The sequence below is a fragment of the Corvus brachyrhynchos genome, unplaced genomic scaffold, assembly GCF_000691975.1.
Source record: "Corvus brachyrhynchos isolate BGI_N302 unplaced genomic scaffold, ASM69197v1 scaffold56, whole genome shotgun sequence".
Classification (NCBI taxonomy): Eukaryota; Metazoa; Chordata; class Aves; order Passeriformes; family Corvidae; genus Corvus; species Corvus brachyrhynchos.
Window position 1 is genome coordinate 5,191,180 of NW_008238664.1, and position 19,820 is coordinate 5,210,999.

Sequence of the window (19,820 nt, forward strand, 5' to 3'; positions counted from 1 at the left end):
ACTCCCGCTGAAAGCAAATAATTTGTGCTTACACATTGATGGATGTTGGGAGCATTTGGTATCTCTTCTCCTGTATCCTTTTAAAGCTCCATTGTCTTTGCTCTTTGGCTCTTATGTCTCAGGTTAAATTCTAGTGGTGAGCTTTTCCAAAAGTGAGAGAGAAATGGCACTGCAGCTCTCCCTATATCAGCCTCTTTGGCATGCCTAAAATACAGCACCTTATTCAAAGGACATCTGATTAAATTAAAAGATGGCAAGCTTGGAATCAAGCTCCACATCATTGCTAAGTAAAAGCATGCTGTAAAAGTAACTTCCTGTCCCAGCACACCACTGAAAGCTAAGCCTCTGCAAGATCCATTTGTGCTGGACATGTGAGAGCTGACTGAGAAAATCCAGATATTTCAGAATATGTGATATTTACCGCCATTATGCTTCAGGTCCTCGGGCACTTCCTATTTACTAGGAGCCTGATAAGACTAACACAGAAGATGGATGCTTCTGCATTATTTACCTTCTCTGTAGCATCTGGTAGTGCCACAGGGAGACCAAACCATGTGAAGGGCTTGACCTGGGACAGTAGAGCCATGCTTTGCCAGGGACTTGCATGTCTCTTTCACTTGCTACCTCCTTCCTTGTGCCTGTCAGAGATGTTCACAGGAAGATGAACTGGACTGGGAGTTGGCTGATCCATGACAAGGTTTAGAGCTTCCCGTTACAGATGAGTGAGCAGCTCATAGAGTAAATGGAGATTATAAGGTTGCAACCAGCACCCTGGGTTGGGCAATTTGTACATCTCCCCTTCAGGGGCAGGTTGGGGTGCCTGGGAAAGGGCAGGGGAGGAACCCTTCTTGGAGGTGGAACCTTATTTTTACTGTCTCTCAGCAGCTCCCTGGGAACCAGAAGCAGCTTCTGTGCTGGGGTACCAGGGGCATTTCTGAGACAAGCTAAACCCCACCAGCTCAAAAGCCAACCAAATAGCCTGTGCTTTGGGACAGCAGTAGCTCAGGAGGGAAGGCTGAAATAACTGAGTGTCAATGGCTCCATTTGTGGGTCCTGAAAGGTGGCTGTAATGATGTCATGCTAGTGAGGAGAGTGCAAGGTGGGGAAGAAGGGAGGGAAAGGATATTTAGGGTGGTGAGAGCAGATATAACCTGGAGTAATGATGTGGGAAACAGAGCCTGTGGATCAGCAAGGGATTACTGCTTTATTAGCCTCTGGATTAGTGTCCCAGGGCCAGAGACTGCAGAATAGACTGTATTGAATTATTCCTTATCAGTTGATGCTGACTGACTCGTGTCTGTCCCAGTAAGCTCCCTGGTTGAGGAGGTATTTTCTGTGTTCGGGATGGTATGCCATAGTAAATAGCTTGGAAAGGAATGGCTGTTAGGAACAAGAAAACCTACATGGAGATGAGAAATTATAAGAGGACTTGGAGGTGAAGGAGTCACACAGCAGTTGTGCTTCCTTGAATTGGAAGGGCTCTCTTATATCCAGATCAAGTCTCTCAAGACATAGCTGGAGATCTCCAGTCTTTGATTACAGTAGCTTTTATTCCAGCATCTTTCCATGTTCCTATTTATTCTTCAAAGGTGAATTCAGACTAGTCAAATCTACTTTGACTACAGATTTAAAATATCAGGGGATACAATTTTAACCACAGAACACAGTCACCTCATTGATATATCTGTGAATGAGGAAGAGAAACAGACTGTGGGAAGAAAGGAGGGCAAGTATACCTGCAGCTGTCCCGTAACTGTGCTGTGAGGCTGGAGGAGGCAAGGACAGAGACAAAGGTGGCAGAAAGTGATATTGCTTCAGCAGGGGATGCACCTCACAGTGAGACAGTTCCTCAACAGACAGGAGTGTCATGATGAAACACCAGCCCAGGTATTCCATTTACTTCTTGCCACTAGCGATGCAACTTTCTCAGGGGAAAAAGGATGTGCAAAGTGGCTTGCCTGGCAAATCTCTGGTTGGGAGGAAGGATGAATAATACTTTGTGTTTCTACCGTCTCATGTTTCTGCAGTCTTCTGAGCCTGCTGGAAGTGTAAAGAGGCAAGGGGCTACCTGTAAGAGGAGTTCTGGCGCCAGTGCTGTGAGAGGCCATTAGAATTGCAGTGTGCTGGAAGACAAAGGAAATTCCCGATGCAGGGCTAGTACCCTTGCTCTGTGAAATAGATTTAGGTTCTGCAGTATCACAGGTGGTGTTACACTAATGTTTTTAGCCTTTATTTGCAAAGGAAAACCTCTACATGGGAACCACTTACAACTCAATGCACTTTGAGGCTTGAAATGGCAAATCACCAGAATTAGGGCTTTTGAGCAGAGCTGACTCCCCCCAGACATCCATCATCAAAGGTGTCTGAATAAAATGCTGGTCACTTGAATATGTGAAATTTTTTATGATGCAAATATGTGAGAGCTGGGCACTTGAAGGCAGTGAGGAAAATGAAGAGCCACCTAAGAGCAAGGCTCCTGCCTGTAATGTGCATTTTGTGATGGAGAACGTAACAGAAAATTTCTATATGGATAACAACAATTAGCATTGTGGTTTTGGACAAGTGTGGTGGCCTGTCAGCAACCTTTGTGCAGAACTCAAAGCTCCAGAAGCTAGAGAGGGTCATGCACCTTAACTAGCTAATGTGATCCACAGCTGGAAATACAGTCCCACCTTCTCCACACAATCACACTGGCATATGAGGGACTTTATTCCCATCATACTGTTAACCACAGTATTTAGAGTAAAAGCAATCATGTCCTGTAGCCTGACTGGCCTCTCTCTGAAACTCTACTGAGTGCTCCTGGCCTAACAGAAGTGTTAGAAGCAGTTTTGTGCTCAGGCTATGCTCATACTGGCTGTTGAGAAATATTGATCTTCACCGGGCTTCAGGGTTGGATGCTAAACTGGGAGTCCTTTGAGGAAATGCAGGTGATTCAGAAATGAATGTTGATCACTCAGTGGGTATCACCTGGGCCCTCTCTAATGCTAGTAGAGACATTTTGCTGCTAGAGGTACTATATTTTCTTTTAGAGGTAAACCCAAAGGCTGCGTCATTAGTGATGCCACGATATCTTCCCCACAAGTTTGAATGCAATCCTCAGTGTTCCTCTAAATTTCACCCAGAGAGAGTGGTGTTCTGCTGACTTGGAATTTGTTCTATAATCCAACTAGAAGAGTTGCTTTTCATTTTCCTCTGTCTGACTTTGCCATATAGTTTTATTATGTGTGGTTATGCAACTTAGTTCTGAAGTGAAGCCAGCTATGTTTCAGCTAGATGAATGATCCCTATATAATATGCATATATGACTGCAAAGCACTTTGGATAAAAGATGCTAAAAACCACAAGTTATTATTTTGCTTTTTCCTGGGTTTTGTTTTGTCACATGTTATTTAGTAGCTTTGCTGTGGTTCTGTCTCAATGCATTGCTGAATGAAGCGTTCTGAACAGTTTTGGGACTGCTGGTGTGTTTTATTAATTGCCTTTTGCAGGTTGTTTTTCTGTCTGGTTTTAAACTCCTTGTTTTACAGACATAATGAAAAATAAAAGTTTTAAGCTAAAGCATAACTACCAAGGCAGGGAGGGAAAGAAAGCTCAGCAAAATATTTGGCCAGTCTTAAGCTCAGTGTTTGGGATGATGTCATGCCAGAAATTCCTCACAGTGGGGGTTTAGGGTACAGGAATAATAATAACTGGAAAGGAGCACAGTGTTCCAGGAAGGACAGAATAAGCCAGTAACCCATCTGGGTCTCTGACAACTTCTCAAAGAAGGGTTTTGTACACTGAGATTTGTTCTGACAGCAGTGTTTTGAAATTGTTTAGGACCCTTGCCATCACATTTTTTTTAAGTCTGATTGCCTTATGGGACACATTCTCAGCTGCTGTAAATTGCTCCCACTTCGTCACTCCAGTGACATCTCGTCGGTGTACATCGGCAGAGGATTAGCCCTCTACTTCCAGACATGTTGCCTTGAGCTGGGTTGGGATTTCACCACAAGCCATTACGAGGCTGATGAAGGTGTGCTGAAGGGAAGACATAGGCTTATGATAGGTTGTGGAGAGGACTGACTCAGTAAGTGGAATTCATTTATTTTGGATTTATTACTAATTCCAATTTCTCTGTATGATTTTTGTCTCAGGACACATAATCTTCCGAGACAGAAAATCTTGTAGCTACTGAGACCTCTGTGCCACCCTTTGTAAGAATTGGGATGATATTGGTTCTGATGTTCTGGCAGAACCAATGTGAGAAACTGCACTCATCCTTTCAAATTCCCTTTGTAGCTATTTAACACTCATCTCTGCTGCTTGTCATAAAGTTACTGTGAGATACTTACATGCCGCAGTGTTTTATCATAACTCAGGTATAAGACTTTCTCTGTGAAAGACCTTTTGAAATGTCCTTTGGTATCCATTAGTGTGAAATGTGCCACAGAAATGTAAATCTTGTCACTGGCTGTCAAGGAGCACCTGGTCTTCAAAGGGTGTCCTGCTGCATTACTGAGCAGGGGGAAGAGGAGGCCAGCAGGGCAAGGCAAAGGAGAAACTGGATTTTTCTGTTCACTTAGAGGACCCTTACCGGCAGAATGGCATTCAATGCACCCCGGGACTGGAGAAGCTGAAAGCAAGGGCCACAGTGCTGCTCAGCCAGGGGACTTGGAGAAGAATGTACTGTTGCCCTTGCTCCTGTGACACTGCCCAGGCAGTGCTCTGTCAGCTGGTGGGCAGGCTGTTCTCCCTGTGGATAATGATTCCCACAAGTACGGAAGTGTTTCACTCTCTTGACTTACAGGCATTGTCTTACAGTTTTAGGATCTGAACTGGAAGGGCTTCCCTTCACTGGTAGCACCAGCGAGGGCAGTGCTGGGGTTCTCAGCCTGACTTGGTAGGAGTGGGCTCAGGCACACACTCACTCATCATGGTGGAGTTTTCCTTTGTTATTCCAGGCCAGAGTGAGCTCATCTGACTGCACACAAGAGTATCAGTGTGCCTTCCAGTGTGCAAGGTAACATTTCCAAAGGTTATTAACCTTCTGTGTAAGGGCATTGGCTGACTTGCCTGGGTAGATCAGGTATAAACCTCTGGTACACTTTACAGTGCCCCTGTCCAAGCCAGTGATGAGCCAACAAATCTCCTGTGATGATCCAAGGGCAGCTCTCCATTAGATGGTTGGTGTTACAAAACAACCAGAGAGCTGCAGTTTGAAAATTTTATGATTCAGTTTTTGATGCAGTTTAGTCAATTGCCTGGTTGCAAAGTTCAAGCTGGGGCATCTCTTAACCCATGCCAGAATGCTCTGAGTCATCTCTGTAATAAGATTAAAAAAGACATTTGAATTTTTTGTAAATTTTCTATCATCTTCATCCAGTCTGAACTCCAACTCATGATATTCACCCAGGAAGTGTTATTACTGAGTGAGCCTTTGTATTGACAAGCTGCATCTTTCACTGAATGGTATCCTATTCACATCCTTTTGCCATATTTTAATTTTTGGCTGGCTGTAGGTCAGGTGGGTAAATTTGCTTCTTAGTGCATCAAGGATTCCAGTGCAGATATTAATTTTATCAATATGAAGTGCTCCAGTCTACAGCAAGTCTGGCCATCACAAGGATCATGAACTGAGGATATTTCCTGTGTGGTCCCAGCAAATAAATCCTAATCTTCTAGGGTAGACACAGGCTTCAGGCTGCTCTTAGGCTAAAGGAAATATGTTCCAGTCTTGCTAAATGGAGCGTTTCACAGTGACATTGGGAAAGCAAAGAGTGGGCTACTTTGCCTTTATATCGTGCATGTCTTGAACCTACCAGTGCATGCATGTCAAACAGGAACTGTGCAGGTCCTTAGGCAAGAATTCTGATTCACTCAGCCTTGCAAATGTCTCCCTAATGGAGTTTGCTTGAAGCTATATGACCTTGGAAGTGGGAGCTCCTAAAAACACACTGCCCAATGTCTAACAGTTAAACTAATATAGATGGGGACAAGTGCAGACTATGCTATGAATGAGGATTGTTCACCCCATTAAAACTCAAGCTTATCAGAGAAGGAGCCTTTTCCCTTGGTAAAAGTGTTTTCCACCAATATTAGGCACGTCCATCTTACAAGAAGATGTCACAGCTGAGAGAGGATTTGAAAATATTATTCTTGCTCACATATGTGAAGTGTGTAGTATAAAGATTTTGGTGCATCTGTAGTGTTTGTTCATTGATAAAGCTACACAGATTATTTAGCAAAGACTGCTACACTCTTGCTAATACTGTGTGTGCTTGTAATATGTCAAGTGCTATTAAACAACTCTGGTGTTGTCAGAGACCAGTTCTTATGAGAGCTGCAATGAGATATTCCTAATCATGTGTAGTATAATCCCTCCTTGTCAGGAAAACATATTGTGCCTCTGAAGTAAACATTCCTGCAGAAGTGGAATACCATTTTATACTTTCTCTCAGCCAGTTGGCCCTTACAACTGCACAACTGGTGTACGTGTGCATGCAGTGTGGAGAATTGGCAATGCCTGTGTGGTAAGGATTTTAACCAGCTTTGCATCCAATTTTGAAGCCTTCTAAATCCCCTCAGTAACAAAGTCCATTCTCTTGATTGTTTGTTTGCATCATATGTGGCCAATAAACCATATTTCTGGCAATTGAAAGCTGTTTTGATGAAAGGAAACCCTAATATTAACTGTGCTGTTTGCTTTTTGCAATAGCTTTTTCCTCAGGCTCTATCTGAAAAGTGATTTGGACTAGAAGTTCAGTTTTGCAAGAATCCTTGATGATAGGCTGACATAAAGCATGAGTTCAGATCAACTTAGGAAATGGGGCTCTTTAAGCACTTGCCAAGGCCTCTTCAAATTTTTGTAATACTGACTGCAGACCTCAAAGGTAGAATTTTTCAGAGCATCTGGCACTTACCTAACTTTTCTCATCCTCACCTGCTTAGCTTTCCACAGAGCAGAGTCTGGACAACAGCAAAGCCTCATTCAAGACTCTATCCAAAAATTGTTCCTTAGGCTGGTGGTGCTGGGCTATGGAAGAGGGACTCATGTTCCCAAGCCATAAAAGCCCTGCCTCTTGGTTTAGAGAGATGGCAGTTGTTCCAGCTGCACTCTTGCAGACAGTTAATGTCAAATTCCAGTAACTGAACCACCTGGGTCTGAATTGGTTATGTGTTCTCCTAGCACTGCCTGTGAATTTGGGGAGCTCTTGCTGAACCCTTCTCCCTTGACAGGGGACTGCTGCACTCTGCCCAAGAAGCAGTGGAGTTTGTAAACAAACTTAGCTGTGTTTTACATTCAATGGAAAAACTAATGTCTAATTGCAGATTTCTCTAGATCTCTAAATTAATTTCCTGCACGTAATTTTTCTGCAAAGTGGATTCAGGAAAATGTTCCTTTTGCTTTAACAATCTCAGAAATAACTTTAACTCTGTTCAGCAGTTCTTCAACAACTGTATGATGGTACATGGACCAGCACAAGGGTGTGAAATGGCATGAAAATAATGGGTTTTTCCTATGTGTGTTATTAACAGTGTACCTTGTTGATGTTGCTAGACCAAAAAAGAAATGTTATTTTTAAAAAGGAAGTCATACTGCAGGGAAAAAAATAATTCTCCTTTTCCTCCCATGCACCGGCTTCTAGCCAGGAATATATTGACTAAACTGGAGAAAGAGGGCTAGGGGAGTGTAGAATAAAGTCTGAGGGTGTACAGATTGTATTCTGTATCTCTTGTGCCTCAGATGTTGCCCTTCACAGCACTGCTTTGTGTCCCCTGCAGCTGTGCTCTGAGCTGAATCAGAAGCTGCTGAAAGCAGCCCGGAGTATCCTTTCTCTTAATAAGAGCTGAAGCATATCCAGCCTGCTTTTCTCTTGCTTTCCCCACCTCGCCTTCTGCAGAAGAGAAAACATGAAATTGAATGGGTCTTCTTCCCTGCATCACGCCCTGCAGCCTTTCTTGGATCTTTCTGCTTAGCCCACTCACACCAGTACCACAGCTTAGATGCAGGAACAGTCTCCCTTCCCCCCAAGAAACTGGAGATGATAGAAAAAGCTTGTGGTGTGATGTGTGAGCCAAGGACAGGGACTGCAGATGTCACCATGTCAAGAACCTCGAGGACATCCCCACTGCAGTGTCGGCACTCTGCTCCTTGCCCACACACCGCTCCTGGCACGCGTGGTTGGTGCGCTGTGGTCAGTAAGCCACAGGTGACTCCAGCACCGCTGCCTCACACCGTGTCAATCTGCCCACTGTGACGCAGCTGAGATTTCTCTAGGCAGTGGGAGGAAGCCCAGCTGCAGCCCATACAGGCGTACCCCAGGTAGATTAAACCACAGACAGGAAATATCTGTGATGAGAATGCGGAGGCGCAGCGGTCTCTGCAGGTGTCCCGGTAGCTGTCACCTCTGCGGAAGCCAGGCCTGTGTGGGTGGCAGTCATGTCCCGGCTGCAGGCCAGGCAGGCCCAGAGGAACAGGGAGCTGAACAGCCCTGTGCCATGTCTGCACATGTCCATGAAAACAGTGCCCACTGGGCCCAAGGCAGGGAGGCTTTGTTCCAGCCTGTACTGCTGCTGTCCCCTCCTCTGGGGGATGGCATTGTCACTGCCATTGTCAGGGCTGGCTGATTGCCCATGGCTCATTGCAGCAGTCGGTGTGTTGCATGGGGCAACAGTCCATTGAGCACAGAGATTGGGAAAGAAGGCTCTGAAGGGAAGGTCATTATTGTTGGCACAGCTAGGGCTGAAAAAACGTCAGTGGGAGAAGTGGCCAAAACATGGGAAAAAAAAGAAATTTTTCTTCAGTTCTTTGCCAGGAGACGATGTGGTTCTTCTAGTGTGGGTTGACCTTTGTGCGAGGGTGACATCAGAGGCCTGAAGATTTAGACATGGTTCTCCTCTTTGCCAAAGGACACCCAGGTTCTTGGACCTATTCTTTCAGCTCTGCTCATCTCCAGGGTATACAATGAGATATACTTCCCACATGGAAGTGTTTTGTCAGGCTAAATTCAATGATGCCAGTGATAGCCCAGAGACGATGGAGGGCATTAAAAGAATGTGGTTGATTCACCCAAATTTGTGTAGCACAGGGGAGTTCAAGGGAAAATCACCCTGTTACACTTCTATCTCTGGTCTGAATTCATTCAGATGGGTATGTTATGGCATAACTCTGTGGGCATATATAGTATTATGTCTTTATATGTATATTTATCATTTATTTCAATAATGTGGAAAAACAAACAATATAGCTGGATATATCCAGTGTAGAAATCTGTATGCATTTCTGTCCTTTTTTGCAAAGTAAGGACATTGGATTTTTTTCTTCCCCAGAATGTAGCTAGTGGTAATCTTCCTCTTGACATCTAATCACAAAGAAATCTTCTGTTTTGCTTAGTAATTGAAATTGGCACTTTTGCTTCTGCTGCTCATAGGCACTGCACCACAGGAATCAATCTAATATCTGACAGTAACAATTGATTTGCAAGCAGTGGCACCCACATTGAGGATTTCAGGCCTCAGGGATCAAACACCTTGAGAGAGGAGTAAAGTCATTTTAAATCAAGAATTACCACAAGTGTAACTTAATTATACTGAACTTTGTAGTCCCATGCTTGTTGCTTGCATTGGTATTGACAGCTGAGGAGTATAACCCAGGCACATTTGTAGGCAGCAGTTGGCTGGAGGTGAACCTGAGCTCAGTGCTGGGCTGCTCCTTTGCTCAAGCAGTTGTACCTGGGTGAGCTGGCAGGGACGGGACAGTCCAACCTCTGAAGAAAGGCTGAAAGGGTTAAGAAAAAGTTTCTTCAGGTGTCTCCTTTGACTGAAACCATACATAAAGGTCTGTCAGCAAGATGATCCTTAGCTATTATTAATGAATGAATGTCAGTGGTAAAGTCATTAGATTTACAGATGGTGGTTCCTTCTTCCTTTGTCATGGTGGCAGCAGCTCTCTCTGATGAAAGGTGCAGTACATGGCTTTTCCTTAAACTTCTGTTTCTGTTCTCAATGGGATTGCAGAAGATCACAGCATTTGGTGGTATACTCCAGGCTTCTTTCAACTGGCAGGGGGGAGTCATGGATAAATGAAAGGTGGATAGAGCACAAAATGCTACTAGATGTCTAGATCAAACCAGGTAATGCTTCTGCTGTTTTCAGCACTTCCAATCTGAGATATTCCTGGCATGCTGTTCTTTTGCATATATTGGTACTCTGCAACATGGCCTCTTCAGATGAAGAAGCAGGGATTAATGAGCCACAAAGAAACACTAATTTGTCTGGGTTAGAGGAGATTAGTTTTGCTTAGACCATTAACGTAATTAATCTTGAGACTAGAAGTCTTCATCTGGTATTGCAGACTGACTGGTTTTTTTCAGGAGTTGGAACCCAACACTATTAATGAGAATTTCAAAACGTGTTGTATTTCAAAATGTGATCTCTGTTCTTTGAAAGCTTTTAGAAGTTATGTATGTTCTGCAGTTATGTAGGAAAAAGATATGTCATTGCTCTAATAATTTGTCCCCCTATAGTGTCTTGAGGCACCCCAAACTGGTCAGGTCCTCTGAGAGCTCCAAAGCAAAGGCTGCATACAGGGGTCACTATGTTAAGGACAGAAGGGAAGAAAAACCCCCCAAGTAACTTGCAGAGGTGTAATACTTGATTGGCTCAGTGCCCTTCTGTCCCATCACATTGTCTGGGGAAACATTTATTTTTTTTAACATTTCCTCTTTTCCCCATTGTTAAGTATTTTATCCCTCATAATAAAAAGGAGCTGAAGTCAGGCCATGGGAATCATTTGCAGGCACCAGAAGGGGACTGCTATGGATCTCAGAAAGTACCCATAGTGAGAAAACTGCTGCCTGTAAGGGACAAATAGTCAAGGCATACAAGGTTCTTGTCCAGTTGGGGAAAGCCATCTTCCTTGCATTTTGTGGAGCAATAACTGGCTTGGAGGAAAACTAGAAAAAGGAAAAAAAGTGAGGCTGATGAAAGAGAGTCCATCTCTACCCCACGAGAGTCCTAAGAATAGGTATGAAGTTACACCTGTTTCTGCAGTTTTGCACCTCCAACCATGAAATACTTTTCTTTCCTTACCCTTCTTGAGGTTTGGGATCAATGTAATACAGTTAGTTCAGCTTGCAACCAGCTTGGCTTCAAAAATTCTGTTTCAAGAATTCTACAGTAACAAATCTATCTGAAATGGTATAAAATATTAAGGCACTGGTGTTAAAATGAGCGTGCAGACTGAGGCTGCTATGGGAAAAAGCATTTGCAAAAACGATATTGGGATACAGCTTGTGTTGGTCTTTGATTTAGTTTGAGGAAATTCAGAAACTCTTCTGGAAACATTTTTTAATGTGGAGCTGCTAAGCAAACTTGTTCTAGCAATTTTCCAAAATTGAGAGTTGAGCTTTATAACCTTAGACATGGGGTTTTATTTCCAGCTCTTTGAGAGGAATGGGAGGAGGAGCTTTCCTTCTGACATTTACTTTAATTCATAAAAATTACAGGCATCTGCCAAAATATCCTAAATTGTGGAGGAGGTAGAAATTGGGTCATGGAGAAAGATTAATGTTGAACAAAAATATTTGCCGGTAGTTTTACATGAGAAGGGGAAAACTGTGTGTGCTGCAGAAGAACAGGCTGGCTGTAGGGGTTGTTTTTTTTTTTGTGCCACCACATCTGCCTTGTTGCTTTAACAGAAAATGAAGACGGGGACTAGAATCAGGATAATTATCTTTGTGCTTGTTTGCTCTTCATCTTTTATGTATCATTAGATCCCTGTGTCCTGCCCTGTAAATGAGCATTACTTTGATTTATTTCAGGCACCTTTTAGTTTAGGGAGAAGGGAGGCCAAATCTTCATCAGACATACCTTTCACAGGGGTTGTATTTTATAAATGCAAAAAGCTTTAGACAACACACTAGCAGTGGCCTCAGCAGAAACCTTCGAGCTGCTCCTCTCTCACAGGCTCCTTCAGATGGAGTTTTGTAACCTCCAGGGTGGAGTGTGCGATTTGGCAGAGGTGGAGCTGCTCCACCAGCTGGTGACAGCTGTGGGATTGAGGGCCTGTCACTGGAGAGCAATGAAACATTCATCTCTTAAGGGAAGCCTGAGGGTATCAGAATAGGGGAAAGAGGGCTGAGAGTTAAATGGGAGCTGCTGTCAGCAAAAGTGCCTGCAGATTTAATGAGGATTTGGTTTCTGTTTCCCAGAACAGCCATTCACCTACGGAAAAAAACAGAAATCCTCAAAAAGTCTAAGCACAATAGTCTCAATTGTCACAGCATGCCACACTGACCTTGGCACAGTCTCAGGCTTGATGTTGGCCTCACCTATGTCCCAGAAAGCGCTTACCCAGCCCACAGCATACTAAACAGTAGCTTATCAAGGCGCAGATTTGCAGGCAGAGCAGCTGCTGGCTTCAGGAGTCACGTATGCTTTCCCCTCCCTCTCCACCTGTGAGTTTTATCTCCTCCACCACTCTCGTGAGCATTGCCTTGCAACACAATGACAAGATTACACTGAAGACTAACTGTGCAAGTGGGAACACCACCTTTATATCCTTCCTCTACCTCCTAGGGCCAACTGGGGATGCATTCAGCCTCTGAGCTAATTAATTATGCTAGCTTGAAATAACCCTTCAGTCATTTATTACTGTTCGGAATATTTCTTCTTTGGGATGCAGGAGCGTGTCTGAAACAGGCGCCATTCCCTGCCTGTGGAGGAATGCAATGATGTCTCTTTTTTCTAAAAGTTTTATGGCTCCTTTTCACTAGGAGACATGACAAAGAGTCCTTGTGGGCAGTGATCTGCCCTTGTCACACTGCAACCTGCTGATGCGAGATACCAGTGCTTAACAAGGCACTGGTCTGACTCGCAGGAGAAAGCAAATCAGATGCAATCATTTTGTGAGATTATGTCAAGAATTTTTAAATTATGCTGTGCCTATGAGAATAATATTCATACTTTAACTAAATAGAAATCCATTTATTAATTTCAGAAATATTTCAGATGTATGTGGATTTAAACTGTTACATTGGGCTTTTCCAGCAAGCAATATTGGCTTTTTGACTGTGTACTTCCAAGTGCCAGTAATGATGCAGGATGCTTTTTTTTCTTAAACAGTCTATTTGAGACAAAAGCTTCTCTTCTCTTTACTTCCATGGTAATAGCTTCTCATTTATTCTGGGTATGTACAGTATTTTCTTGCTGGCACTAATGTCTCTCGACTGGAATAAAGTGCATTTTTCAGCATCTTCAGTGGCCACTCTCCCTGGGATGCTCTGAAATTATTTTCTGCACGCTGCAGAACAGCCATGTGGAGGATATGAAAATTTTTCTGGCAGAGTGCCCTCTCCTCCAGCAGCATGAGTGCTCTGAGTGCCACTGCCATTCCCCAGTGGTGAAGGATGCTGTGGGGTGGCAAGGAGAAAGCAAGAGGTGGTTCCTGAGCTCAGCTAACAAAACGAAGGCATTTTTTGTTTTCGTGTCAATCTAAGAACATCTCTCTCACTTTGCCAAACAAAAAACTATCATTCTGAACATTTTTAATCTTTAATGTCTAGAAATAACGGTAAGGTTTGAATTTCCTCAAGAACAGAGGGGTCTGGGGCAAGGAAGGGGTTGTTGTGTCCCCTATGAAGCTGCTTGTGTAGTATCAGTAACGGAAGAGGTTTGTGATTGGTAAAGCAGAGCCTCTGCACAGAGTTAAAACCACCTAAGTGAATACATACAAATGCATCACCTGATTTTGAAATGCTCTGTTAAAGATGATTGTTACTCATTTTCATGATTAGATTTTAGCCTTTACTAAGAAGGCCTACTGTTGAAATGATGATTTAAATTATAATGATTACTTGAACCCTGGACAGCCTGAACTACCTTGAAGCAAATTAGCATATTCAATATTGTACTCACCTGGGGAGGTGGTAAGAATTGCCTACAGCACAAAAGGTGATGCTGACAACAGACAGTAGACTGTGAAGGGCTAATGTTCCTAGCTGAGCTAGCAGAGAGTTCTCTTCCAGCAAGCCCTAGGAGGTAGACTGGGAGCGGACAGATTTAAGAAATCCATGTAGCATTGACTGTGTAAGCTCCCCTTGCCTTGGAGAAGGATAGAGAGATTTGCCAGATGCCTGCACGCTGTCCCAAGAGGAAGAATCTGGCTTCAATTGCTTTGCTCACTATAGTGTTTCCCAGAGATTGAGATGCCTTGAATGAAATGAGCTAGATGCTCTTCATAGAGGCTTTGCTGCTGTGTGGAAAAAGATCCCTGACTTCCGGTTTTGATGGAAATCGTGACATCTTTTGGCACTGGCAATCAGGGATGGAGCGAGATGGGTTGTGTCTCTTTCTTTTGCTTGCTAACTGTTTCTTGGAAGGAGGATTCAGGGTGACATAAGAAGCTGGGTTTGACGCAATATTATCTCCTTTTCTGTTGAAGCCCTCTGCTTGAGAAGTAGTTTGGTTTGTCTCTGAAGGGCAGGAAGTGGCACCTGCAAGGCAGCAAATGCAAATACTGTCACAGAAAGGGAATGTGTCACAGATGGGGTGTGGGGGATGTTTTAGTAGTGTGGGTCACAGTGTAAGTGGCTCAACATAAAAATGATCATGTATTTTGATGTAATCTACAAATGGGATTGTGCCAGAAGAACATCTGACCTGACAAACCAGATGACCAGCTAGCCCCATTACTGCTCAGGGATTTTCTCAGATACAGGTGGTGCTTTTAGATATGGTGATACTGAATAGATTATTTCTCACACATGTGGTCAGTCACTTTTTGCATCTAGATTAATTTCTGGTTCATAACATGCTTTGGCAAGGAGTTCCACAGATCATCTATGCCTTACTGAAAGGGCTACCCTTTGGGGTTTTTTTATAATGTCACCCTTGTTTGCTTTTGTACTCAAGTCATTCCTTCCTTACTATTTTACCTGTGATTTTTAGTGGTCTGGTGCCTATCTCTAGCTTTCACAGTTCTGTTAGATGATTCTGGGGATAGTTTAGGGTGAGGGGAATGACACATCAGAACACGATGCCATATTCAAAAGGTGGACACACCATGAATGTGTACAGGTGCATAATGATGATCTTCTTTGGTCTCTATTCCTTTCCTTATTGGTCATGCCATTAAATTTGCTTTCTGGCCACTGATGAGCAATGAACTGATGTTTTCACAGTTCTCTTACCATGCTAAGGACTTCCTTCAAAGGAGTGATTGTCATCTCAAAACTACTCACAGTGTGTGTAAAGTTGTTGGTTTTCCTCATGAGGGGCGCTTTACGTACACTGTACCCTCTCTGCCTTTTTATAACACTTCTGTTCAGTATTTTGGCAGTTCTTTCTGGTAAATCTTTGTCTTTAATAATCTGATTTATTTATGTTTCTCAGAAAAGTCTGTCATTACATGATATGGTTTTTTCCTAGATCACTTCTGTATATGATAAGTGGGATGTATTCCGGTGCAGATTCCAAAAGGACATTTTTTGGTGACCACTTTCTACTAAAAAACCCCTTTTTTCCCCTCTCTTTTGCCTGTGACATGATCATTTGAGGACCATTATGCCATGGCAGGTTACTTTTTTAAAGAATCTTAGCTGAAGATCTTGTTGAATTCCTTTGTATTTCTGGAGGAGGGAGATTTGAGATTCCCACAGCAAGCATCTGCTCCAGCTGTGCCATACCAAGACTGGGGAAAAACTACTAAAGTAGTTCTTAGAATAATTTAAGGGAAACTGAGTTGAACAGCAAATTGCAATCGCTATAGCAAATTGCACATAAATTGCTAAATCTGGGTTTATTTTCCGTTAATAGAACATCAAGAATCAAAAAGATTTTCTCTTTTGTTTTTCTGGTGCTGGATTATCTAAGAAAAATGAGGTTTGATATTGCAATTCATAAGGGACAGTTCTTCTGATGTACTTAAATGGGGAGAGAAGGTGTCTCATCTGTAAATATTTACTGCTAGACTATCTTAACTAATCAGGATGTAGAGTTTATATGGCTATAATCTTAAGTTTATGCTTATTCTATGCAATCAGAATGGGCACTGCATTCTAAGGTATTAGAAGAGTCTTGTTTCCTCACTGATACGGTCATTCTGAAATTTAAAAAAAAACGTTGTTGAATCATGAGCGGGGTGATCAGAGGAAAAAGCCTGACCTGCTGATAAACCATATGGTACTGTACTATATTATAATGGTGTCACTCCCTTCCCCCTACACACACAGTGACTGTTAAGGACTGGTTTCTTAATACTAAGTGAACCCAGGTGGCCTTGTGAGTGACCCAAGTCTCTTCATTGGTCTTCTCTAATGATGCACGTTAAGATCACTGTAGATGTTTATGTGGTGTGAAATGCGTGAGTGGAATAAAACTGCATGACACACTTCCAGCCAGGGAGACACTGACCCCATAGGGGGAAAGTAAAATATACTAAATGAGATGAAAATGAATCATTGCTCCCCATATATTATTGCCTTATTCCAACTCCAGTGCTATCAATAGAGAATTTTGTGCAATTTCATTAAAAAGAGGGAGGCAAATGAATACTATTGACTGACATCAGAAATATTGCAATAAACCTCTCTATGTTCAGAAATTTAGGAGAGTGAATTTTCTAGCTTAGCTAGATAAATGACTTGATGGCCATCTCCTTGCCTAATAAATGAAATTATATAAGTCTTGTCAGTTATGGTGCAGTTCAACAAGGTTGGAAAGGCTTGAATTGTATTCAGACTGCTGTATAGTCTAAAGAGCCCCGTTGCCAAAAAGTTACCTAGAAGTAGTAATATTGATGAAAGAGGTAAGTAAAAGAAAAACAAAAAATAATATAGTGCAGCAGTGGGACACATCACTCTCCAACATGCCTTGGCAATCCATAACAATACAGGAAACATCGCGTTTGGGTAACTGTTGCAGTTTCTCAAGATACATCAATTTGGAAAAATTAAGTGCAGGGTGATGTGAAGGCAATAGTAGTTTATCATGCCGATACTCTTGGTTCTTTCTGAAACAAGGCAGTACAGCTAAAAAGGCTCTTTTTAGTGAATTCTGATACAGTTGAGAATGATTCAGCACTCCCAGGGATATTACCGAATTTAAAAAAATATGATAAAACAGCTGTATTTAAGATAACCAAATTGCCACGGATTAGACTGTCTTATTCTCCTGCTAAATGGTCTGTGTTTACAGAGAATGGAGACCTTTCTTTTTGTAACTTAGTTACAGTCAGGAAGACCCTGATGGCTTCATTACATTTCAGCCAGGACAGAACTGTGCAAAATTTATGTCCAGGAGGACAGTAAGGGTTTCTTTGTCATGGGAAAATTGTAAATACAGTTTACAGGATAGGAATCTCTTAGCAATTTTATTTAACTCTCACTAGCTCAGGGAGAATGGTAAGAAATAAGTCAAACACAACTATGAAACAAGAGTGCTAGAATGCTCCTGAAAAACACATTGTTTTTTCTAATTTGAACATTTAAAAAAAATACTTTCTAACTATTGAAGTTGATTTTTATTATGCAGTATCAGTATGCCACCATCAAGATAAGGAACATTTTATCCATTCATGGTGGATTAAGATGTTCCCAGACAATCATTTTTGATAGGATCAGAGGATTGTTTGGTGCTAATCGTTCCTGACCAGCAAAACCTTGAGAAGGCTTTCTTGCAATGGCGTTTGGCAAAAAAAATGTGAAACTTTAACCCAATTCATCACCCAACTGCTTTCCACAGGTCTGCAATCCAGTATCTGTATAACAATAACTCTTTATGAACCATTTTTCATTAGCTGTTGAACCAGTATTGCCATTATGGTGTTCCAGTGCAGTGCCTGATTTGCTGAAAAAGATTTTCCCTTGTGTATTTCAGAGTGAGAAAAACAAGTACTTGCATAGTGACACTACTGTGGGGTTTTACGATCAATGCTCTAGGAATTGAGCTGAAATGATGAAATTATTGCAAATTAATCTGCACCTTCTGAACACAGGCCTCTCATCTCTTCATGATTCTTCCTCCTGTGATCCTGTGAAACAAACAGGTCTGCTAGTCCTGGTTAGACAACAGGGGCAACAGCTGATTCAATTCTTTTTTATATCAGAAGGAGAGCAATGGATCTCTCCAGAAACTTCAGGAAAAATAACTCTCTTATAAAGTTGCATTTATGCCATGTGCTAGTAACTGGCTTAAAGATACTAGGTCAACTGAATCCCAGAAGAAGGTGAAAGTCATTCAGAGCTGGTTTTTCCTGGTGGAAACATTAATTGTAAGATTTTTATGCACTCACGGGATCACAGAATATGCTTTATTATTATTATTTCCTGAAGAAAATCTGTTCTGCTGCTCCTCTAGACAATAGCCTTGAAACCTTTTTTGGAGAAAATATTTCAGTGTTAAGGAAGATCTCATGCCTCACATGTTTGTTCTGTCTTTTGAGAAGGTAATTCCAAGGCCCTCACTGAAAGCATATGTAAAATGGCACATTTCTTTGTTCACCCACAGTTAGCCCTGAACACTGGCTGCTTTTGCATATGTGAAGGGACCTGTTATTACTGAAAAGGCCAAATATATTTTATTGCTAATTAATGTAATGCACTGTGGAGTGATATGGAAACTTTTGGTTTGTTACCTAACTCCTTTTAATTCCAACTATCCAATTGTAAATGCTTTAATACATCGTAAGACAGGTGATTTACAGAAACATTTGGCATGAAAACAAATACCCATCACAGTTTGGAAATAATAAAAATCAACCAGTAAAATTGATTGAGCACAGCCTCTTGCAAAAGAGTTATTCTGACGATTCTACAGTGGTTCTTAATGGAGCAATTCAACACACTAAGTTCCACTGAGAGTACAGAGTATTATGCATTAGCAGGGAAGTAAAATGTCAAGATTCAGGCTCCTGTTTGTTTATAAACTAAGCCACAAACATCAAAGCTTGAAGTCAAAGATGTGTGTGTGCGTATATATAAGAAATATCCTAATCAGTTGACAGTACCACAGATGCACGGAATGTAGCTGAAGTGTGTATGCTGTGAAATCTAATGAGCAATCTTGCTGTTGCTGATGAAGGTCTTGTCGAGACTGAACAATTTATTCATCATCACTGTGTCCATACCAGTGGCAGCACGACTGTTAAAACCACCGGATTAGTTCTATTTTCCCCTAAAAAGTAAAACAGTAGAAAACATTCTACCCACTCATCCTGCACTGTTACAGCACACTCACTGAGCAGCCCTGGAAGTTAGCTGCTGGCACCAAATGGTCTTAAATGTGATCGTTAGCAAACTCAGAGCCATGTGGAGAAGGAAAGGTAGCAGAGATTTCCAGCCTGCGCAGAAAACTCTCCCAGAGTAAGAATCATTGGGAGCTGCTTGCATGAAAACACTAAAGAGCTGTATATAAATCCAGAGACTACCCCACAGCATTGTGCTGTCTCACCATGACAGAGAATAAAACACAATGTGCAGCTGGTAGGTATGCAGAGCAAGTGTGGTAAATTAAGAAGAGGAGTAAACATACCTACTCCTACTTGCCATACAAGGGATGTGTGCAAATTTTGTAGGACCTGTGTAAAAACTGAGTAAAAGCTTTTTTTTTCCAACTGTGGAACAGAAGGTACCATCTGCAGAAACCCAAGAGCCATACAGCATATGGTAGTATATTTTCCTTCTTTCCTTTAAATGGTAGGAAGTCTGTTGATGTGGCTCCTCACCCTTACTAGGTTCTCTCACTCACTTTTTCTTGACTGAGACAATGCAGGTATTGTAAGAGGTACAGGCTTGTCATGACTGATGTGCAATGCAAGGAGTTTCTCAGACCTTCCA

The 19,820-nt window shown here is 42.2% G+C and overlaps 1 protein-coding gene across 3 annotated transcripts in view; it reads left to right on the forward strand.

Annotated features, from left to right (window-relative positions):
• GRAP2 (GRB2-related adaptor protein 2) overlaps positions 1-19,820 on the forward strand; it is a 106,628-nt gene that overhangs the window by 9,397 nt on the left and 77,411 nt on the right. Inside the window, exon 1 of one of the 3 annotated variants that reach the window (XM_017737991.1) lies at positions 3,869-4,072. The exons of the other annotated variants lie outside the window; for them this stretch is intronic. The gene's annotated coding sequence lies outside the window, so the exon portion shown is untranslated. Of the gene's footprint in view, positions 1-3,868; positions 4,073-19,820 lie in introns of those variants that run through there. 3 annotated transcript variants of the gene reach the window in all.